Source organism: Rhinopithecus roxellana, chromosome 7, assembly GCF_007565055.1.
Source record: "Rhinopithecus roxellana isolate Shanxi Qingling chromosome 7, ASM756505v1, whole genome shotgun sequence".
In the NCBI taxonomy this organism is placed as follows: domain Eukaryota; kingdom Metazoa; phylum Chordata; class Mammalia; order Primates; family Cercopithecidae; genus Rhinopithecus; species Rhinopithecus roxellana.
This window is the reverse complement of record NC_044555.1, coordinates 56,700,400-56,724,416: the sequence shown is the minus strand read 5'-3', so window position 1 is coordinate 56,724,416 and position 24,017 is coordinate 56,700,400. Positions and strand designations below refer to the sequence as shown.

General features: G+C 42.0%; 1 protein-coding gene across 2 annotated transcripts in view; it reads left to right on the top strand.

Moving 5' to 3' along the window:
* FHL1 (four and a half LIM domains 1) overlaps positions 1 to 24,017 on the top strand; it is a 67,569-nt gene that overhangs the window by 7,886 nt on the left and 35,666 nt on the right. For both annotated transcript variants that reach the window (XM_030934541.1, XM_030934539.1), the window contains exon 2: positions 18,025 to 18,098. The gene's annotated coding sequence lies outside the window, so the exon portion shown is untranslated. The remainder of the gene's footprint in view (positions 1 to 18,024; positions 18,099 to 24,017) is intronic.

Genomic DNA, 24,017 nt, shown 5'->3' with positions numbered 1-24,017 from the left:
CACCTGACTGCACCCACTTTCCTTTTTCCAGGCTCTCTGTGGATCCATATCCTTCTATCACATTCATCTGCCACTGCATCTTGCCCTTGTCCCCATTTGCCATTGTTACAATTACCCCACCCTGGGCTGGGCCAGGGCTGTTTTTCAGCTTAGGCTGGGCAGGGAAGCTGATCTCCAGGGCAGATGTGGAGTGGGAAGAGTTGTTGTCACTCTATACAGAAATGTCATTGACAGAATAGGATTAAACAAAATACCTACAGAGATTACATAGGCTGTGTGTACATATAAACTTGTGAACACAAAATCATCCCTTCTTTACAGCCAGGGTTCCAGCAAATGCTAAGGCTACATGAAATAATGAGTATGGATACCTATTGCTGAGGGCTTACTATTTGAACAAGTGAGAGAATTGTACTCTTGCCTAGGGGTGTATGTTTAAGTAGGTTTTTTTTTGCTCCTGTTCCTTATTATTGCCTGCTAATGGATATGTATATTGTCAGTAAGTGACCAACTCTCCCTAGCTTCCTGTAGTACACTGTATTTCTCTTCCGAAAATGGATTTTCCTCTGTATTTAAACCACTGAGATTTACTTGTGCCTCATTTTTGAACTACTATAGATAAAAAAACACACAATAGGAAATACCTGTGGACTGTTTTTGAAATGCAGTGAAACCTAGAAAAAGAAAATAACAATCAAAATAATAAGTATCTCCTGTCAGCATTTTACTGCTTCTAGAATTGATATTCTATTTGCCCACATAAAATCTCTCTGGATTTTATTCCTCTTGCAAGACATAGTAGCTTTTGCTCCTGTTCCTTATTATTGCCTGCTAATGGATATGTACATTGTCAGTAAGTGACCAGCTCTCCACAGCTTCCTATAGTACACTGTATTTCTCTTCTGAAAATGGATTTTCCTGTGTATTTAAACCACTGAGATTTATTTGTGCCTCATTTTTGAACTACTATAGATATAAAAGGCACAGATAGAAAATACCCGTGGACTGTTTTTGAAATGCATTGAAACCTAGAAAAAGAAAATAACAATCAAAATAATAAGTATCTCTTGTCAGCATTTTACTGTTTCTATTTACCCACATAAAAACTCTCTGGATGTTATTCCTATTGCAAGACATTAAATATTCCATAGACTTTTTTTTTTGAGATGGAGTTTCGCTCTTGTTGCCCAGGCTGGAGTACAATGGTACAATAATGGCTCACTACAACCTCCGCCTCCGGGTTCAAGTGATTCTCCTGCCTCAGCCTCCCGAGTAGCTGGGACTACAGGCACCCACCACCACGCCCAGCTAATTTTTGTATTTTTGGTAGTGATGGGGTTTCACCATGTTGGCCAGGCTGATCTCAAACTCCTGACGTCAGGCAATCCACCCTCCTCCGCTTCCCAAAGTGCTGAGATTACAGGCGTGAGCTGTTCTGTAGACTTTCTAATAACAAGAATTTGTAATATTCACAAGGTTTTAAATTGCCTTTTTAGTACTAAGGAAATGATAGCTGGGAATGCAAAGTCTTTATTGGCAAGATTGTTTTGACAAGGATGGCACAAAACTAAATTTCTATACTTGATTAATTTATAAGTCTTGTCACTCACTTTTAGTTTTAGAGTGTGGATAAGGCTGTTTGATTCTTGTCAGATTTGAAATGTATGATTTATGAGACATTAAGAATTGGTTTTTCAGTGCACTCTGCCAGGTCTAGTTTTATGCATCATTCTTGTTTGGGAAGCTGATTGCAAGTCTGCCTACAGACATAATCAATCACCTGCACCTTCAGGTGGCTAGGTGGACTGAAGTAAAAGATTTCCCCCAAGGTTTCTCAGAGACTAAAGAATACACACACACACACACACACACACACACACACGCAGACATGCAAATTATCCGTCCAAAAATATTTATATCACTAAGCCAGAGCAGTGGATTTAGACATTTGACTTAACAAAATTTGTTTTTCAACACGTTCTAGCAACTACCCTGTAAATGATCGTCATTTCACCTACAACAATGAAAAGATAAAGTCCTCAGCCACGAGGCACGTTAAGTTGTTGGTCAAAGATTCCACACCTTCAGATGCCAGGGTCAACACAAGTTTTCAAACCCTAGACCCAGTCCCTTCTAGGCCACAGAAGGTCTGCCTCTTTTAAGGAAGGAATTTTCTAATGCACTAAGCACAGGTTATCACACTAAAGAAAGAAACCAAGCAGCCAAACTAATCATATGAGGAGGTGAAAGTTTATACTTGCATCTTATAGCAGATGGCCTTTGTTCAAGTCACTTTTAAAATATCAACTTTACCGAGTATGATTTAGGTACAAAAACTGGCATCCAATTAAAGCCTCCAATTTGATGAGTTTAGACAGATGTATATATCCATGAAACCACTGCCCCAGTCAGGATGTGGAATGTTTTTATCACCTCCACAAGTTTACCTTTGCCGCTTTTCCAGTAACATTCTTCCCCCTGCTGCTTTTCCCAGACATCCCTCCCCTGTTATGCTTCTGTGTGAGAGCCACTTTCAAAACTCAGATTTGAAAGTTTGTGGACCTTCCTCTATGAAAAGACTATATTTACGTCCAAAATGCAATTGTGTTCTCTATGTTTAAAATAATATTACAGAGAAATTCTAGGTACTAATTTCCTAGAATCTTTCCCTGATCCTCTGCAAAGAAGCTATTTAGTAAATAGTTTCATTATGTGCTTGAATTGAAGAGAAATTACAGCCAAGAGAAAAACAATTCTGATAGACAGAAAAGCAGTGTATGTTCTTCTCAAGTAGTTACAGTGAGATGTCAAATCCTTCAAGACCCGGAAAAATAAAATTTGAATTTTGCTTCGTACTTATATGTAAAGTACAAATGAAGACTGAGAATAAAGATTTTATATGTATCTATCTGTCTCTCTGTCTACCTATCTAATCATTCATCCATCCATCCATCCCTCCAGCTAGTGTGTGTATATACGTTTCTGTATAAAATTACTGTGTATTAATAACCCTATCCCTTGAGGATTCCAAAATATTTGAAGGCTTCAGAGGGAATTTTTTGTGCATGAAAGGTGTACTATCTTTACAAACTTAGGTGAAAAGCAAGCTTTTCATATGCTGTTATTCTCATTGATATATTTAATTGAACTAATAATTATTGGGCAATTTAAAGGCTACAGCATTGAGATGCAGTTTGCCCCTTTGTTTGTCAACTTCTAGAAAAATCCAAGTGTCAAAAACTATCTCGCTGGCTCTCTGTTCTGTTGCTATTATTTTGGCATGCGTCTAGTCTCCTCTTGCCACTCTCGATTTCTACTGTTTCTGCCCTATCTTCCTTCCCTGATTTTCCTCCTCCGTGTCTTTCCCATACCCCGATGCCACTTCTCTTGCACTGCTCTGCTTTCTCATGAGAAAGCCATTTTTATAAACATCTCCAGACTGAGAGGGCAGCAGACTAATTCCAAAGTGTCAGATAGCGTCTTGGAGGCTGTTTCTCCTGTGATCCAACACTTCTTCACACACCTTTCCAGTTTCGAGCTGTACTGGAGATTGGAGAGTTGTGAAAGGATGGTTTTTGGATAATCAAGTTGAATATACTTGTTGGGCTGTGTTATGGACCGTCTTTGAAACCATGAATCATTAAAAATAAGTGAATAGTTTACATTATAATATTCCTAGGAAACTTCCTTTGATAACTGTAAAGCAATTAAAATTGTCGTGAGATAAGGTGATTTATTGTTTTTCAGAATGGGCCATAAAGATAATAAAGAACCCCTTCAGCATTTGTCAAAACCCATAAAATGCACAACTCAATGAATGAACCCTAATGTAAACCCTACACTAGTTCATTATAATGTGTTAACGTTGGCCTATCAATTGGGACAAATGTACCACATCAATACAAGATGTTAATAATAGGGGAAACTGGGAGATGGATGCTAAGGAGGCATACAGAAACTCAGTACTTCCTGCTTAGTTTTTCTGTAAACCTAAAACTGCTCAAAAAATAGTCTGCTAGGCCGGGCACGGTGGCTCAAGCCTGTAATCCCAGCACTTTGGGAGGCCGAGATGGGCAGATCACGAGGTCAGGAGATCGAGACCATCCTGGCTAACACTGTGAAACCCCGTCTCTACTAAAAAATACAAAAAACTAGCCGGGCGAGGTGGTGGGCACCTGTAGTCCCAGCTACTCGGGAGGCTGAGGCAGGAGAATGGCGTGAACCCGGGAGGCGGAGCTTGCAGTGAGCTGAGATCTGGCCACTGCACTCCAGCCCCGGTGACAGAGTGAGACTCCGTCTCAAAAAAAAAAAAAAAAAAAAAAAAAAAAAAAAAAAAAATAGTCTACTAATTAAAAGGCTCATGCCTGTAATCCCAGCAATCTGGGAGGCCGAGGTGGGTGAATCACTTAAGGCCAGGAGTTTGAGACCAGCCTGGCCAACATGATGAAATCCCGTCTCTACTAAAAATACAAAAATTAGCTGGGTGTGGTGGCATGTGCCTGTATTCCCAGCTATTTGGGTGGTTGAGGTGGGAGAATCACTGAAACCCAGTAGGCAGAGGTTGCAGTGAACCGAGATCGTGCCACTGCACTCCAGCCTGGGAGACAGAGTGAGGCCCTGTTTTAAATAATAAATAAATAAATAAATTCCAGCGTTTGTTTTTCAGAATGAGTGAAATAAGAGATGTGTTTCTCATTGAGTGATGTAACCTGTGGCATGCACCCCTGAAAAGGGGAAGTATGAGGTTCCAGGAGGGCTGCCCAGTACCTCCAATGCTATGTCTAGTTGCACAATAGTCAGTAGATAGGTCAGTGGGAGCACTGGGTTGGGACTTCACATGCCACCCTTGAAACATCATGCCATCTTTGCAGTGGAGTCCCAGATTTTGCAAATCCCCTGCCCTACAACCCAGTGGGCCCTTTTTGACCCTTGCATTTGTGGTATCATTAGCAACAGTGACAGTTGGTGAGCTTATGCCAACTCCAAGCCAATATCCAGGTCAGAGTTCAATTGCTTTGGGCCAAAGGCTGTTATTGCATGGCTTGTAGGAGCGTAGACCCAATGTCCGAACTTCCATGCACTTATTCAATATGACCAGCTCTAGAGTAAACGTGTGTGAAAACATTCAGTTTTTTTTTTTTTTTTTTGAGACGAAGTCTCGCTCTGTCGCCCAGGCTGGAGTGCAGTGGCCAGATCTCAGCTCACTGCAAGCTCCGCCTCCCGGGTTCCCGCCATTCTCCTGCCTCAGCCTCCCGAGTAGCTGGGACTACAGGCACCCACCACCTCGCCCGGCTAGTTTTTTGTATTTTTTAGTAGAGACGGGGTTTCACCATGTTAGCCAGGATGGTCTCTATCTCCTGACCTCGTGATCTGCCTGTCTCGGCCTCCCAAAGTGCTGGGATTACAGGCTTGAGCCACCGTGCCCGGCCCAAACATTCAGTTTTTATAGTCATTAATGTAAATAGTTTCTTTATGTTGGACCTGGGTAGCTATGATGGGCAATTACAAGTACGCATTGCTTTCCTGAGTTGGCTGTGAGAACAGAACATTCTGTGGTAAGTGGTAGTGGGGCTGAGGGGAGGATCAGGTCTGAGAGGGGCATTGCAACTGCAAAGGGAAAGAAAAAGGACTGAGAAGCCATTAGGATTAGAAGGCAAATGGGAGCCATAACCCCAGCACTGCGTATCTTAAAGAAGTGGTTGTCTGTCAGGTCTGTGATAAGACTTGGGGTGAAAAATCTCATAGTTCATGTGATTAGCTGAAAGATACCAATAAAGGGAAGAGTTGGTTATAGAGTTCCTCTGTTTAGTTTTTTTTTTTTTTTTTTTTTTTTTTTTTTTTTTTTTTTTTTTTTTTTTGAAACACTGTCTTGCTCTGTTACACAGGCTGGAGCACAGTGACGATCGTGGCTCACTGCAGCTTTGACCTCCTGGGCACAAGCAATCCCTCTGCCTCAGCCTCCTGCGTAGCTGGGACTACAGGTGTGCATCACCACACCTATCTAATGTTTTAGTTTTGTAGAGGCAGAGTCTCGCTATATTGTCCAGGCTGGTCTTAAACTCCTGGCTTGTTTAGCTTATTAAACTTTATTTTGTGTATTGGAAATAATTCTTTGTGTACAGATCTGTCAGGTATACTAATTGTTATATCTATTGTTAGACAAAGTTTTATTTTTCTTAATTTCATTGGTTGCCTGAATTGACTATATATGTGGTACCACCTGTTAGAAGCAGATTTTGATGAGGAAGGGGAGAAAGAGGATAAAAATAACTTCTCCCTCAAGTCCCATTTCATGATGGAAGCTGGGATTCCAGTTCAGTGGCCAGGCTAACTGGTCACTTGATGCCAGTAGTGAGCCAAATGGTGGCACTGCCACTGGATTTCTTTCAGTCAGCTTCACAATTGATACCAAATCCTGCAGCTGACATGACTTTACTGCAATTCCTGTTGATTGGAAAAATGGCAAAAGTCACCATCTAACCCAATCATAATATGTTTGTTTCCCAGGTATAGATAGGCTGGGTTAGTCATTAGGCCTAGCATAGTCATGCTCCCTAACTACTGTAAGTATCTGGAAGGACTGAGGAGGTGTAGTGGCAGTGGCTTGTGGGACAGGCATGTGACAGCATCCTTTTGCCCCCTTGCTGCTCACCCACCTGCTACTTGCCACCTATTGGCTCCTCTTCATCTTCCCCTCCCTCTGTCTCCTCTTTACCCTTAATCCATCTTCCTTTGAATTTTCTGTTAAGGAACCAGGAGGGTCTCAGCATGAAAATAATTGGCTGAAGTATTCAAAGTACCAGAGCAACATACTTTATAATTCTTGGACTGCTGCACTGGTTTGTTGGGTATTAAATGAGACTTAGGGTATTTTGTAAACGTTTTCTGACATACAATTTGAAAGTTGAATTTTGTTACCTTACACACTTAATTATCATTCCTGCGACTTTAAAACCCCCCTAAATTTTCCTTATGTGTTTATGATTATCCCCATAGCAGTTAATGGCAGCATGCATGCTGATATGAAGGATTTGCTCCAGGGCTAATTGATGGGAGCAGAGCTGCCCAGTTGCTGAAGTGTAAGGAAACAGTTCATGGAGTGACAATGACAATTTAGGAAAAGTATGGGGCTGAGTACTTAGTAAGATGAAATAAAAAATATTTATTGAGTGCTTACTCTAAGGAGAAGGCACTTGGCTAGGTTTGCTAGATGCTGTGGGGAGCCTTAAAACAACAGTGATCTCTTCAAGGCTGGGCGTGGTGGCTCACGCCTGTAATCCCAGCACTTTGGGAGGCTGAGGCGGGCGGATCACTTGAGGTCAGGACTTTGAGACCAGCCTGGACAATATGGTGAAATCCCATCTCTACTAAAAATACAAAAATTAGCTGGGCGTGGTGGCGTCTGCCTGTGGTCCCAGCTACTCAGGAGGCTGAGGCAGGAGGATCACTTGAACCTAGGAGATGGAGGTGGCAGTTAGCTGAGATTGTGCCACTCCACTCCAGCCTGGGCAACAGAGAGAGACCTTTTCTCAAAATACTAGCAATCTCTTCAAGCAAAGAACACCCATTCTAATTGGAGAAACTGTTAAAGACACATGAAGGATGTGGTGGAAAGAGTATTGAACTGCGTAGGGTGTGGGGAGGGAGTCAGGAGTTTTGAATCCTAGCCCAAGTTCTGCCACTAAGCATTGGAACCTTTGGGCAAATCATGTCCCCACTCTGGGTCTCAGTTTATAAAAAGGCAAATGAACGATATCATCTCTAAGATATTCTGTGGATTGATTCATAAATGTGGAAGAGATTCTGGAAAACGGAAGCTTGAGCCCAGGAGTTCCAGACCAGCCTGGGCAACATGGTGAGACTCTTGTCTCTACAAAAAATACAAAAAATTAGCCTGGTAAGGTGATGTGTGTTTGTAGTCCCTGTTACTCAGGAGGCTGAGGGTGGAGGATCACATGAGCCCAGGAGGCTGCAGTGAGCTATCACCTGGGAGCTTGTTAGAAATGCAACTTTCATGGGCCCCACTCCAGATCTAGGGAATCAGAAACGCTGGGGATGGGGCCCAGCCATCTGTGTCCTAACAAGGTCCTCTCTCAGGAGATTTTTGAGGCACAATAAAGTCTGACAATTACAGGCTATAGGAATTTGGGGCAGTGATTCTCAGCCTCTGCCATACAATAGATTCATCTAGGGGAACTTTGTTGGGGGTGGGGCACTGGCTTTGTGCTGCTATAATAGAATATTTGAGACTGGGTACCTTATAAAGAACAGAAATCTATTTCTCACGGTTCTGGAGACTGGAAAGTCCAAGGTCAAGGTGCAAACAGGTTCGATTGGTAAGGGCTGTTCTCTGCTTCCAAGATGACACTTTACTGCTCCAGCCTCCAGAGGGGAGGAACGCCCTGCCCTCATGTGGCGTAAGGCAGAAGGGCAAGAGAGCCAAAGGCTCTCTTCAAGCTTTAATCCCATCCACGAGGGAGGAGCCCTCGCAGTTTAATCACCCCACCTCTTAAAGGCCCCACCTGTCAATACCATCACATTGGCCATGAAGATTCAACACCTGAATCTTGGACACATTAAAAACCGTAGCAGGCACCCAAACATCACTAGTTGCTTTGGCTCCCCAGGTGCAGCCAATTTTGAGAAACACTGGCTTAGGGGAAAGTGGCATGAGCCAAGACTTCTGTCATTCTCTAGCGGCAGTGAACCTCAGATGCAGGGAGTCAGCCAAAGCCAGAGGCTTGAATTTCACTCTAAGAAACTTGGCCTTTAGATTACAATGGAGAAAGGTTTTTGACAATGGGAGTGATACATTCGAGGTTGAACATTTGAGAGATGATTCTGACACTAGATATATGAAGAAGAGGGCATACCCATAGTTAAGAAACTGATGAAATAGTCTGGTGTGAAGTGATAATGGGCCCAATTAGGACCATAGAAATGAAATTATAAGGAAGAAAATGTGTGAAAGCTCTTTTGCAGGAAAAATGGGCAGGGTTTGGCGATGGTCGCTGGGGTAACAGCAGTGTTAGAATGTCTTTGGTTCAGGAGTTCCTCTCAGACTTATGGGAGGGCCAGTGCTCTCTAGATGCATCTGGCAAAATTGTCATGTATGGATCTGTACAATTCTTTGTTTTTTGTTGCTTTGATTTAGGAGTTATAATGCGAAGGTGATCCATAACAAGTTATAGAAAAATACAGAATTATAGTCACCTCAAAAGCTACTCATGGTCATCATGTCAGAGGGAAAAAATGTTGCTTTTCTTTAAAGGAAAGAATGCTTGGAGTTGTGGGAAAGTTGTAAACTTGGCAATGAGTAATTCCAGCCTATCAGTCAATTAAGTGAGTTTTTATTTTATCATTTGTTTTATTTGGGAGCTGCTGTAATAGTCATTGAGAGGACATCAGTCTTCACATTTTTAAAACAAAACAAAAATACCATTGAACATTAGGGCAAAGGACAAGAATTTCAAGGTTTTACTTTGACTTTAGCAAATATTTGCTGCTCCATTTTTCTTGCTAGATTTTGCCATTTGATTTGTGTTTCTGCTTTGTTCCAATTTTTTCTTTGTGCTTGATAACTGTAGTTGCCTCTATTATTATTATTTTTTTGAGACCCAGTCTTGCTCTGTTGCCCAGGGTGGAGTGCAGTGGTGCAATCCCAGCTCACTGCAACCTCTGCCTCCTGGGTTCAAGTGATTCTCATGTCTCGGCCTCCCAAGTAGCTGGAATTAACAGGTGCGCACCACCATGTCTGGCTCATTTTTGTATTTTTACTAGAGATGGGGCTTCACCATGTTGGCCAGGCTGGTTTCGACCTCCCAAAGTGCTGGGATTACAGGCATGCACCACTGCTCCTTGCCTCTTCTATTTTTGATGGCCTTTTTATTCGTAAGTATTCTTAAGGCTTTAATATTCCAGTTAAAAATATATATATTTGTCCCTTTGTGTTTTCCCCCCAATATACTTATTCTTCCTTTATGACCAAAAATTATTTAAATTTGCATCCAGAAATGGCTCACAGAAAGAGCTCCTTGGTATCTATTTAGGGCATGGTGGGGCCTTTTGTTTGCTTCTAGTCATGCGACATCTGGAAGGAAAGACACCTTTTATTTACTAATTTGAAAATCTATGAAAGCAGACTCAGTATTTTAAAGGGTTGCATATATTCTTATGCAGAGTTAAAAATGACTCACTACTCCAACTTTGGTAAATGTGTGCATTTTAGTTTTGGAAGGAAGTGCAAAAATCTGCAGAAAAATCTGGACTAATCACAACTTGAAATTTTTATTATATCTAGTAGATAACTTTTAAAAATATAACCCATCTTTTCCCAAACTGGATAAGGATAATTCCTCTCTTTCCAAATTGTGAGGAATGATTATGTCATATAAAATAAATATAGAAATATGTAGAGTAGGCCGGGCGCGGTGGCTCAAGCCTGTAATCCCAGCACTTTGGGAGGCCGAGACGGGCGGATCACGAGGTCAGGAGATCGAGACCATCCTGGCTAACACGGTGAAACCCCGTCTCTACTAAAAATACAAAAAAAAAAAAAAAAAAAAAACTAGCCGGGCGAGGTGGCGGGCGCCTGTAGTCCCAGCTACTCGGGAGGCTGAGGCAGGAGAATGGCGTAAACCCGGGAGGCGGAGCTTGCAGTGAGCTGAGATCCGGCCACTGCACTCCAGCCCGGGCGACAGAGCAAGACTCCGTCTCAAAAAAAAAAAAAAAAACAAAAAACAACAAAAAAAGAAATATGTAGAGTAAATGATCTTCCAGACAAGAGTGTAGAGTATATCACCAGGTGATACTCTATACTAAATATAAGGACACAAAACTGGACTTTATTGTATTTCTATAACCGGTAATATCCTTCTAGTTTTTGCTTGTTTATTAAATGAATATACTGTTAAAGATTTGATTATGTTGTGGATCTTGATTGTGTTGGAATTATTAAAAATGAGGCATCTTTAATCTGTACTGCTTATTTCCAATAAAGTATTTTGCCGAATGAGAGCCAGTTTACCAGTTCTTTTGTTAAAGAAAATGAGCCAGTGGCTATCTCAGTTGTATTTATTATTGCCTTTTATGGCAAACATTTAAAATGTGCTTTTAATGGTGCACATGCCAATGTTTCTGACCTCTATAGTAGCATAAGTATTTGAATAAAAGTGAGGTAAATGAGAAGTCTGTGCCGCCTAGTACCATCACAAGTGTACCTAATTAAGAAGATGTTTGGAATTCACCGTTCTTTGATTTCTTGGGTAGGAGAGAATATTCTGAAGGATGTGTTTAAGGAGTCGTTACCATGACAATCACATTCAAAGAACTGAGAGGAGACAATGAGTCTGTGGGGGATCATCTCTTTTGATTGATTCGACTCTTCTTTTAGTTCATTCAAACAGCTGTTGTCACTAGATTTTCTTTTCCACGTAATTCATCCAATTGATTGGTGATGTGGGGATCATTGAAGCTTGGTTGTCAATAGTGATAACGGTCCGCAGTATCCATGACCACAATACTTTTGCTAAACCTGAAGGAGAGTGATTGTGTTAAATGTCACTAAAAAGTAACTCTTGGCTTCTTCTGGAATAATATAAGAGGTTTGTCTATTTTCACTTATTAATTCTGTCACGGTGGGATACGATTATCATGATCTCTTTGAAAGCATGACTAACCCTAAAGTGTTTGAGTTTTATTTTGCATTGTTCTGCTGTCTTCTTACCCAGTGTGTTTGGGTGCTGTTTTGTTTTTTTTTCTTTACCTTGCACAATATTGTCAACATAATTTACATGATGTTCTGGTCAGAGACACAGTTACATGCTGCAGATTGAAAAGTACACACAAATATACCCACCACAAGTGTCTTCAGCCTCACGACCCCAGCTAATGTTAAGTGGGACATGCTAGTACAGAAGATAAAGTGAAATGGAGATACAAAGGCAGTTCAGATCTGACTGCCAATATTTCTCCTTCTTTGTGGACTAATTCTGGGTGGTGAAACCATGAACTGTGGAAGGAAGACTGCTCCCGCATGGGCCTGAGTTGGATCCCATGTGAGAGCTTTGCCTCCTCAGCCTTTGGGCCTTTCTTTCTTCTGCCCTCTGGAGGGTGTCAGAGAACATGAAATGCAAGGACTTTCTGGAAAGGATAGCCAGGGTTTGGTCTGGTTACTAGAAGACACTTTCCCTGTCCCTTCCCCACCTCTAGCCCTTCCAAGCTGGAACATGTAGAGGTGAGGAGCAGACAGAGAGATGGCAGGGAAGCCATTGGCAAGGTGGGAATCTTAGGAAGGGAGTGACTCTGGTTCTTGAAAAAGAGAACCAAATTCCATCAAGTAGAATCAGTATGAATTGTACCCATCTCTAGGAAAAATCAATTCCAGAATGGTGAGTAAGATGAAATATGATAAGGCTAGTGTGTGACAGATTCACGTTTGAAGCTTCAGTTGGATTAAATAGAAAGAGAGGTCTATTTGGTGTCAAGCGTTTGTGGTGGCGTGTGAAATCATTGTCCACGTTTGATAGCAGTTTGACTCTTTGCCTGCTATAATAACAGTAATAAGTGTGTATTTAACATTCAATGGGTACCTTGTGTGGGGGAGGCACTGCTAAATGCTTTACATGGAGGTACCTCCTTACCTCTATGAGGTAGGTGGCCATTATGATGCTGGTAGAGGATGGACAGGTAATATGAGGTGGAGCCAGTATTTGAGCTCAGGCAGTCTGACTCTGGTGCCCCTGCTGTGAACAGCTGTGCCATGCTGCATTCCTTCCGCAGCTGCATGAAAGGGTGTGGAATCTTCTAGAAACAGTGAGTTCTGTATGAGTGGAGTATGGTGATGGGAGATGAGATGGAGTAAAGCCTTTTGTGTAAACATACCATGCTAAGTACTGGGAGACAGAAATGAAATGAGGTACTGTTTTTTTTTTTTTTTTTTTTTTGTGATAGAGTCTTGCTCTGTCACTGAGGCTGGAGTGCAGTGGTGCAATATCCGCGTACCACAACTTCTGCCTTTCAGGTTCAAGCAATTCTCCTGCCTCAGCCTCCTGAGTACCTGGGGTTACAGGCGCACACCACAATGCCTGGCTAATTTTTGTATTTTTTCAGTAGAGACGGGGTTTCACCATGTTGGCCAGGATGGTCTTCATCTCCTGACCTCGTGATCCACTCACCTCAGCCTCCCAAAGTGCTGAGATTACAGGTGGGAGCCACCACACCCAGCCAAAATGAGAGAATTTTTGTCCCTGCCACCAAGATACTTAACATCTTACAGGACTAAGAAAACGTAACATGAACCAATCCAGATTCATATGATAGAATACGACAATGTTTTCTGCAAAGAATAGCCAGGGTCCCAGTCTGGTTACTAGAAGACACTTTCCCTGTCCCTTCCCCACCTGTAGCCCTTCCAAACTGGAATGTGCAGAGGTGAGGAACAGACAGAGAGATGGCAGGGAAGCCATTGGCAAGGTGGGAATCTTAGGAAGGAAGTGATTCCGGTTCTTGAAAAAGAGAACGAGATTCCCTCAAGTAGAATCGGTATGAATTGTACCCATCTCTAAGAAAAATCAATTCCAGAAGGATGAGTAAGATGAAATATGATAAGGCTAGTGTGTGACAGATTCGGGTTTGAAGCTTCAGTTGGATTGAATCGAAAGAGAGGTCTATTTGGTATCAAGCGTTTGTGACGGCATGTGAAATCATTGTCCAAGTTTGATAACAGTTTGACTCTTTGCCTGCTATGATAACAGTAATAAGTGTGTATTTAACATTCAATGGGTACCTTGTGTGGGGGAGGCACTGCTGAATGTTTTACATGGAGGTACCTCCTTACCTCTATGAGGTAGGTGGCCATTATGATGCTGGTAGAGGCTGGACAGGTAATATGAGGCAGAGCCAGTATTTGAGCTCAGGCAGTCTGACTCTGGTGCCCCTGCTGTGAACAGCTGTGCCATGCTACATTCCTCCTCCAACTGCACGAACGGGTGTGGAATCTTCTAGAAACAGTGAGTTCTATATGAGTGGAGTATGGTGATGGGAGATGAGATGGAGTAAAGCCCTTCGTGTAAACATACCATGCTAAGTACTGGGAGACAGAAATGAAATGAGGTACTGTTTTTTTTTTTTTTTTTTTTTGAGATAGAGTCTTGCTCTGTCACTGAGGCTGGAGTGCAGTGGTGCAATCTCCGCGTACCACAACTTCTACCTTTCAGGTTCAAGCAATTCTCCTGCCTCAGCCTCCTGAGTACCTGGGGTTACAGGCGCACACCACAATGCCTGGCTAATTTTTGTATTTTTTCAGTAGAGACGGGGTTTCACCATGTTGGCCAGGATGGTCTTCATCTCCTGACCTCGTGATCCACCCATCTCAGCCTCCCAAAGTGCTGGGATTACAGGTGGGAGCCACCACACCCAGCCAAAATGAGATATTTTTTTGTCCCTGCCACCAAGATACTTAATATCTTACAGGACTAAGAAAACCTAACATGAACCAATCCAGATTCATATGATAGAATATGACAATGTTTTCTGCAAAGAATAGCCAGGGTCCCAGTCTGGTTACTAGAAGACACTTTCCCTGTCCCTTCCCCACCTGTAGCCCTTCCAAGCTGGAATGTGCAGAGGTGAGGAACACACAGAGAGATGGCAGGGAAGCCATTGGCAAGGTGGGAATCTTAGGAAGGAAGTGATTCTGGTTCTTGAAAAAGAGAACCAGATTCCCTCAAGTAGAATCAGTATGAATTGTACCCATCGCTAGGAAAATCAATTCCAGAAGGATGAGTGCAATGAAATATGATAAGGTAAGTGTGTGACAGATTCGGGTTGGAAGCTTCAGTTGGATTGAATCGAAAGAGAGGTCTATTTGGTGTCAGGCGTTTGTGGCGGCATGTGAAATCATTGTCCAAGTTTGATAACAGTTTGACTCTTTGCCTGCTATAATAACAGTAATAAGTGTGTATTTAACATTCAATGGGTACCTTGTGTGGGGGAGGCACTGCTAAATGCTTTACATGGCCGTACCTCCTTACCTCTATGGGGTAGGTGGTCATTATGATGCTGGTGGAGGCTGGACAGGTAATATGAGGCAGAGCCAGTATTTGAGCTCAGGCAGTCTGACTCTGGTGCCCCTGTTGTGAACAGCTGTGCCATGCTGCATTCCTTCCGCAGCTGCATAAAAGGGTGTGGAATCTTCTAGAAACAGTGAGTTGTATGAGTGGAGTATGGTGGTGGGAGATGAGATGGAGTAAAGCCTTTTGTGTAAACGTACCATGCTAAGTACTGGGAGATAGAATTGAAAAATGAGAGACTTTTTTTTTTTTTTTTTGAGATGGAGTCTTGCTTTGTTGCTCAGGATGGGGTGCAGTGGCGCAATCTCGGCTCACGGCAACTTCTGCCTCCCAGGTTCAAGGAATTATCCTGCCTCAGCCTCCTGAGTACCTGGGACTACAGGTGCATGCCACCATGCCCGGCTAATTTTTGTATTTTTTCAGTAGATACAGGTTTTCACCATGTTGGCCAGCATTGTCTTGATCTCCTGAACTCGTGATCCACCCACCTCAGCCTCCCAAAGTGCTGGGATTACAGGTGGGAGCCACCACACCCAGCCAAAATGAGAGATTTTTTTTTTTTTTGTCCCTGCCACCAAGATACTTAACTAACATCTTATAGGACTAAGAAAACCTAACATGAACCAATCCAGATTCATATGATAGAATACGACAATGTTTTCTGCAAAGAATAGCCAGGGTCCCAGTCTGGTTACTAGAAGACACTTTCCCTGTCCCTTCCCCACCTGTAGCCCTTCCAAGCTGGAATGTGCAGAGGTGAGGAACACACAGAGAGATGACAGGGAAGTCATTGGCAAGGTGGGAATCTTAGGAAGGAAGTGATTCTGGTTCTTGAAAAAGAGAATCAGATTCCCTCAAGTAGAATCAGTATGAATTGTACCCATCTCTTGGAAAAATCAATTCCAGAAGGGTGAGTACGATGAAATATGATAAGACTAGTGTGTGACAGATTCAGGTTTGAAGCTTCAGTTGGATTGAATTGAAAGAGAGGTATGTTTGGTGTCAAGCGTTTGTGGTGGCATGTGAAATCATTGTCTATGTTTGATAACAGTTGACTCTTTGCCTGCTATGATAACAGTAATAAGTATGTATTTTACATTCAATGGGTACCTTGTGTGGGGGCGGCACTGCTAAATGCTTTACATGGATGTACCTCCTTACCTCTATGAGGTAGGTGGCCATTATGATGCTCATAGAGGCTGGACAGGTAGTATGAGGTGTAGCCAGTATTTGAGCTCAGGCAGTCTGACTCTGGTGCCCCTGCTGTGAATAGCTGTGCCATGCTGCATTCCTTCTGCAGCTGCATGAGAGGATGTGGAATCTTCTAGAAACAGTGAGTTCTATATGAGTGTAGTGTAGTGATGGGAGATGAGATGGAGTAAAGCCTTTTGTGTAAATATACCATGCTAAGTACCGGGAGATAGAAATGAAATAATGATTTTTGTTCCTGCCACCAAGATACTTAACATTTTTCAGGACAAACAAAAGCTAATATGAAACAATCCAGATTCATATGATAGAATATGGAAATATTGTCTCTACTTAAGTACAGGTGGGAGGAGAACTAGAAAGTGTTCCTTTGAATTAAGTCACTTTAAAACATTTGCTTTCAAATGTTAGTGCTTAACCGTGAGCACAAAATTTGCCTTCCTCCAGGCTTTTGGCCTGACAGACAAGAACTCTGTCCCTATAGTCAGCAGATTTATCCATTTTGAGTTGGGAAGCACTGTCTTCAGCCCTGTCTTCCTGACGCCGATCCTGACAATCATCGTCAGGATCTCTAAACAGATGAACCCATTAGCCTAGTGAACCAACTGTCTCAGCTGTTTATTTACCAGCACATTAACGGTTTTTCCGTCTATAACCACTGCCTGTGTGAAGATCAGCCTGGAAGTGGTTGGAGGGTCGGGTGGGAGGGGTGGTTACACACCTGGTTGTAATCCTTGATTTATTTTTGCCCTGTTTCCATCGATACTTCTTGAGAGCTTCCTGTCTTCCAGGCACTGACCTGGGTGTGGGGATAGAGCAGTGAAAAAACAGACGGGGTCCCCCGCCCAGGGCCCTGTCTTTTCCTCAGATTTCATTCGCTCATACACATTTTCATAGTTGATCTAAAAGTGGCATTTGGTGTGAATTCTAGGATTTCACACTTTTGGCATAATACAATGATCACACTCCCTTTCTCCTTTGCCCCAGCCAGTCCTTTCTGAATAAAAGTCGTGGGGTTGGGGGCGGAAGGCAGGGATGTGATTGGGCCTGTGGGGAGGTTGCACGGGCTTGGGGAGGGCAGCATGTCGTAGCGGGCCATATTTGTGTCAGGGATGGGAAAGGCACAGGGCACCCCTGTTTCCTAGTGCTGCAGAACCCTCGCCCTGGGATGAGCCTGCCCGCTAGTCTGCATCCTAATCCCGCTGTTGATTGGAGATAACTTCAGCGGTCACAGGGCACCTCATCTCCATGGCAACCCCTCTAAATATTCCTCTGGTGACTTGTGCTCTACATTCTGGCTGGATCACAGCCCTCCTGTGGCAAAATATTCTAAAGATGTTAAAAGAGAGAGAGAGAGAAAAAAAAAAAGGCTCAACTAATAAATCTATTCTAAACGACTGAGTCATTTGTTTTGATTACCCGGGTGATTGCCAAATGTTAATTTAAAACTGAAATAGGCCATGAGCTCACTCCCCTAACAATGCTGAGTGTTTGAGCTAATACAGCTTGATAATGAGGGAGCCAGATCCACTGCCAGTGCTCATGTTATATGATAAACAGACATTTGGAGAAATATGCAGAACATCTTGGCAGTTTTCCTTTAACTCTAAGGGTTGTAAATACAAAGTAGAATGTGTTACCATGAGCCATTTCAAAGGAAGTTGACTTTATTTTTTTGGAATTCAGAACTTTGTTTCTAAAAGGTAACTTTGCCTCTTGATTCTCATTTTTTCCCCTAACTTAGGCACCTTGGAAGTTGTTTTCAACCATATCCAGCCCTTGCTGAATACATCCTATCTGCCACACATTCAGCGTGAGGTAAGTTTTAGTAATTGCCACAAATTCTTACACTGATCTCCAACCTTCCAAGTTGTGGTATTAAGGGCGGCATTGTACAAAGGGCCTTATTTGTACAGGAGGTTTCAGAAGGTTCATTTTAATTGACTCAACCAATGTCACTGCTTACCCTAAATATTAGCTCTCGGGGGGAATGTCTTTTCAAGGGAAAATCTCATTTGCTTTCAACCTGGGCATATGAAAAGGGAATTTGCCAGGCACAAGAGACCTATTTGAAGGTCTGCTTGAAAATAAAGATCTGCTAATGTCGCTGCACGAACAGTAGGGAGCAGGAAAGCTACATGGAGCAAATACTGGGATGGGACGGAGGAGACTTCTGCTGCCAGCCAGGAGGTTAGGTTGACCTGATCTGCTATTAGGAATCTTTCTCCGTGGGTGGAAGGAGCCAGGGTGCAGGACTGGCACTGCAAAATCTGGTGATAGAAGGCCAAAGAGTGCTTCTGCTGGGTGACATTAATAGGGTCCAGGAGATTTTCTTCTGATTTGCCCTCAAGTTCAGAACAACCTGTGGGAAACCAGGTTGAGTAAGACCTTCCAATCCTTATATTGGATAAGCATTCTCTGTCCTCTTCATTTAGCCACAGTGACTTGTTTATACTCTGTGATGACTCAGGGTTCCCCGATTTTCTCTTTGAGAGAGGGACATTGACCTTTGAAAATAATGAAAGGAAGGCATCTATGAGAAGGCTCATCCAGGCACAATACAGGAATGGTCCCTCCTTTTTTGTGCCCCGGTCTCCGTGCGCTCACAAGAGGGGATGTAACCTTTGCCAGCACTGTATCTGTCAGGATGTGCCATTTCATCCCTCAAAAGGTTGCCGTGTTTTTGCCTTCACCTTCACCCTGCCCACCCCTGCACGCAGCCACATGGTCAGTGTAGATACCTAGATTTCAGTTAGGGTACACGCTCACCAGGTGACAAGAATTGCCTTTGTTATGTCTACTTGCTGCAGAATTCCCCCCAGGTTTTAAAATACCTCTTCAAATACCTAAATGTATTAAACCTTAAATAGTAAAAAGCATAGGACAAATTTTTAGAAATGCTAAACCTGAATTTTATCCATTTCATTAATTATGGTGGTAGTCATAAGTCCTTTCAAGGCCCTGGGGCTTGAAGCAAGCTCAGTGATAAAAGCTTTCATCAGCTTCCCTCTGCTGCTGGAGATGGAATCTTCATTTTTGGGTCTAAATCCTGCCGTAGCTCTCATTCATAGCCTTTACCTATAATGGTTGTTTTCAAGCTTAAAAATAAATGATAGAAACCCATCTTCAAAAAATACAAATCTTCAGATCTAACCCCAATAGAGAAAACCAACAATCTGCTTTGGCTCAAGTAGGAGGCTGTGACTCTCTGTCAGCCTCCTCTGAGGGTGAACCTTATTGAAAGAGCAGAGATTTAAACTCTGTGCCCTTTCCCAGTTCTTATTTTTATTTTCCCACAGAAAAGAGGCTAGATTCTTTAAGGAGATATCAAGAAGGGAGATAGAAAGATATAAAGATTCTTTAAGGAGATACGAAGACATCCTCTCGTCAGCTGGAAATGCCAGCTAGGTGAGACCTGGCTATTCACATGCATTGTTTGCCCTTAGTAATTCCATAGCAATCTGCAAATTCGATCAGCTTTATCGGCAGAAAACTTTGATAGAAACCATGTGTACAAGGGCTGTATTCTTAAAATGGAACATTTAAATCGAAGTTTTTCAAGCACACATTTCAAGTGGTTTTATGATATCAAGCACACCCCAGTGACATCTTTACGTTGACCAAAACTTGGTGTCCTTGGGTTTTCTTTTAGAGCAGCGAGTTTCTCAGGTGTGTCAGTTGAATAGAATCTGTTAAATTCTGTTTTTTTTTTTTAATTTATTTTTTATTTTTTGGAGTCTTGCTCTGTCGCTCAGGCTGTAGTGCAGTGGTGCGATCCGGCTCAGTGCAACCTCCATCTCCCAGGTTCAAGCAATTCTCCTGCCTCAGCCTCCCAAATACCTGGGATTGCAGGCGTCTCTACACCACCACACCTGGCTAATTTTTGTAATTTTAGTAGAGACAGGGTTTCATCATGTTGGCTAGGCTAGTCTCAAACTCCTGGCCTCAAGCGGTCCGCCCGCTTCAGCCTCCCAAAGTGCTGGGATTACAGGCGTGAGCCACTGTGCCCAGCCAGATCTGTTAAATTCTGTTTCCCTGTAACAGAAATATATAGGATTACACAATTGCATCTTGTGTTCTTTCTTCCTTTCTTTTATTCATTAATTCTTTCAGCCCTACTATGGGCGAGGGCAGGAATGTAGTGGTGAGCACAAAAACAACAAAAAATACATTTTGGGTTTGATATTCTTCAAGGGTGGGACATGCCAAGATTATTTTCCCTTTTGCAGACGAGAAAACCGAAAATGGCTTTGCTTTTCTCGATTATATTGCCCAGTATTCAGTAGACAGGTATGGATGCAGGGGTACAGTTCCAAGTCCCCGTCTCTACTCTACTTTTTGAGCCTATGATTTATGCCACTTCCATATAAGCATGTGCAAATAAAGTATTCAGTAATTGCCATGGATGCAGCTGTCCCTGGGACCCGAAGGCCCTAAAATGAAAATAAATGTAAACTATGCGTTTCACACTCTATTTTTAAAATGTTTGTTTGGAATAATTGAACAGTTTAGTAAAATGGGCTTTGCTGTTTCCACGTGAGGATATCTTGTTCATTTATTTATTTATTTATTTATTTTTGAGATGAAGTCTGTCTCTGTCGCCCAGCTGGAGTGCAGTGGCGTGATCTCGGCTCACTGCAATCTGTGCCTCCCAGGTTCAAGCGATTCTCCTGCCTCAGCCTCAGCCTCCCAAGTAGCTGGGATTACAGATGCGTGCCACCATGCCTAGCTAATTTTTGTATTTTTAGTGGAGACGGGATTTCACCATGTTGGCCAAGCCGGTCTCGAACTCCTTACCTCAAGGGATCCGCCTGCCTCATCCTCCCAAAGTGCTGGGATTACAGGCGTGAGCCACCACACCTGGCCTATTTTGTTCTTTTAAATGATGGTGCATCCCCTTTTAGTACAGTATTTATCATAAACTTTATTATTCAGAAACTTAGAATTATTCCATTTGGCTGCCTTTTAGTTTACAGAATTATTTGGAACACAAGCTTGAACACATAATTCTTAACACATACGTGAACTGGGCTAAATTTGAGTATTTGTACCATAGTAGTGACAATATTGTTAATTAAACATGTATTTCACATGTAGGAGATATTTGTATCACTGACATATGGTCATTTTCATTATTGATTTGGCAGTTTTTTAATATTCACAAAACAAAATTTAAAATACAGTAGTCAAAGTGATTGGATTTGTGCCATTTGTATTGATATAGCCTCTCTTCTTGGTGCACTAGCAATAAGAAGGAAAATCAACACAGATGGGTGACACAGACTTAGAGAATTTGGAAATAATCAGTTTAGAGCCAAGGTCTCAAACTGGTGGACTGGATCTGGCACACAGAGGTGTTCTTTTAAAATTTTAATTGCCAGCATTTAAAAATGGAAAGATTTCATATTTTTTGAAGTCCAAATTTTTCAGCTTCTCTTGAAATATCAGAAGATCTGGCAATATTGAGCCCTCACTCCTGTTTGGCTACACTAGGCTGGAGCCAAATGGCTGCTGTTTCTTTTCTTTTCTTTTCTTTTCTTTTGAGATGGAGTCTTGCTCTGTCACCCAGGATGGAGTGCAGTGGCATGATCTCCACTTACTGCAAGCTCCACCTCCCAGGTTCACACCATTCTCCTGCCTCAGCCTCCCAAGTAGCTGGGCCTACAGGCGCCCACCACCACGCCCAGCTAATTTTTTGTATTTTTAGTAGAGACAGGGTTTCACCATGTTAGCCAGGATGGTCTCGATCTCCTGACCTTGTGATCCACCTGCCTCAGCCTCCCAAAGTGCTAGGATTACAGGCATGAGCCACCATGCCTGGCCGGCTGCAGTTTATCTAGCTAAAGCATGAACTCTGAAGTTTGCCACAGTCTCCGGCAGTCTCTGTAGTCTCCTTGACACTAAGGACAAGGGTTGGTTGCCATTATCTGAATGTTTAACCCCTATAGACATGTGAGTTTTCAACCCCAGGTCTAGATAAAACTGAGATTGCAAACTTAAGGTCATCCTTTCTCTCAAAATACCAGCTTGCTAATTTTCAGGGGCATGACATATAGGGTGACAGTCATATTAAGGAGGTGCTTTAAAAGGGTTGAGGGCAAACATTTCAGAGGAAGGATACTTTCTGTATGATGGTACCTGATTAAGAGAAGGAGCATCAACAGGTATGGGTGTTTTATTTTATTCTGGAGGATTCCTATAGTCTACTTTGGTGCTTCTCACACTTTAATGTGCAGATTCTGATGCAGCAGGTCAAGAGTAAGGCCTGAGATTCTGCATTTCCAACAAGCGCCAGGTTGTACCACTGCTGATCTGAGGACCTGCCTCTCCTTGAGTAGCAACGTTCTAAGAAAAATGAGTCAGGCAGTGATGGTGCTAATGTTTAGAACATTCACTTTTCTCTGGCCTGAGAAAGAAAAAGAGATATGGACTAGGGTATTTTGGGTTGAATCTTCCCAGATAAATCTGGATCTACTTTGAGTTGGAGCAGAGGAGGTGAAAAATCAATTATTTTCAATACAGTATAGCACATGGAAAAGATAAATCTAACTCTGATTTTAAAATTTGTTTTAAATTAAGTGCCTCTGGTTAAAAAAAAAAAAAAAAAGCTAGATATGCTCAAGAATCATGAAATGTAGGGATTAGAGCTTTTAATTTTAGAAAATTTAGGAAAATATGGGGCTGTTAGCAAACTTGTAAATTAGACCACAGAAAACAGGATAATTATCAAATCCCTGGATATATGATAACCTTGTAAGCTACAAAATAATTTTAAAAAGTTGGAAAGAAAGAAATCAACAGTTTCAAATATATACAGTCCTATAGTGAAAAAGTATAATTAACATGGAAAAGCACACCAGGAAAAATTTGTGGCACATATGACAAGATATCTAATTTCTATATCATGCACAGAGCTCATACAGATTGTAAGAAAGGTGTGCACAGGCCTAGCACGCGGTCGGTGCTTCGTGACTGTTGACTGAATGAATTATCCAATTGATAGATGGGTAAAAGACACTCAGCGTTATGTCACAATGTAAAGAAATGCGTGGAAAACATTCAGCCTCACTGGTATGCAAAAATAAGCATATTTAAACGTCAACAAGGCACACTTCTACTAAGTTAGCAGAAGTACAAAAAGAAAACCCAATGTTAATATGGTTAACTTGAAATGGATATGCACTTATTCACTGCTGGTAGCAATGTAAGTTGGTACAAAGTCTTTTGGAACATTGTTTGGCAATATATGGCTAAAGGCACGAAGATCGGTACCCTTTAATAATAATACTTTGGCAAATGTGTTCTAAGAAACAAATTATTCTAAGAAAAGAAAAAAAGCTGCATGTTATAGTGGTTCATCACAGTGTTATTTGTGAGGACAAAAAGAATTTAAATGTCTAATGTGAAAAAAATAGTTCATATATTCAACAAATAGTTTTGGTTGAACAGATTATGATACATCTATGCAGTGGAATTTCATAAATCTTAAAAATTATAATTTTCACACATTAGCAATATGAAAGAATTTGTATAATACGGTCTTACTAAGAAATGCAGGATGCAAAATTGTATATATGCTGTGATTGTAACATGCAAAGTGATATGTACCTGTGGACAAGAACTAGAAGGCACAAGGAAAAAATGTAAGTATCACTTTATTTGAAGTTATATTTATGTTGCGATGTTGTTTGTACATTTTTCTATAAGTATATGCTCACTTAGATGTTGAGAATCTGC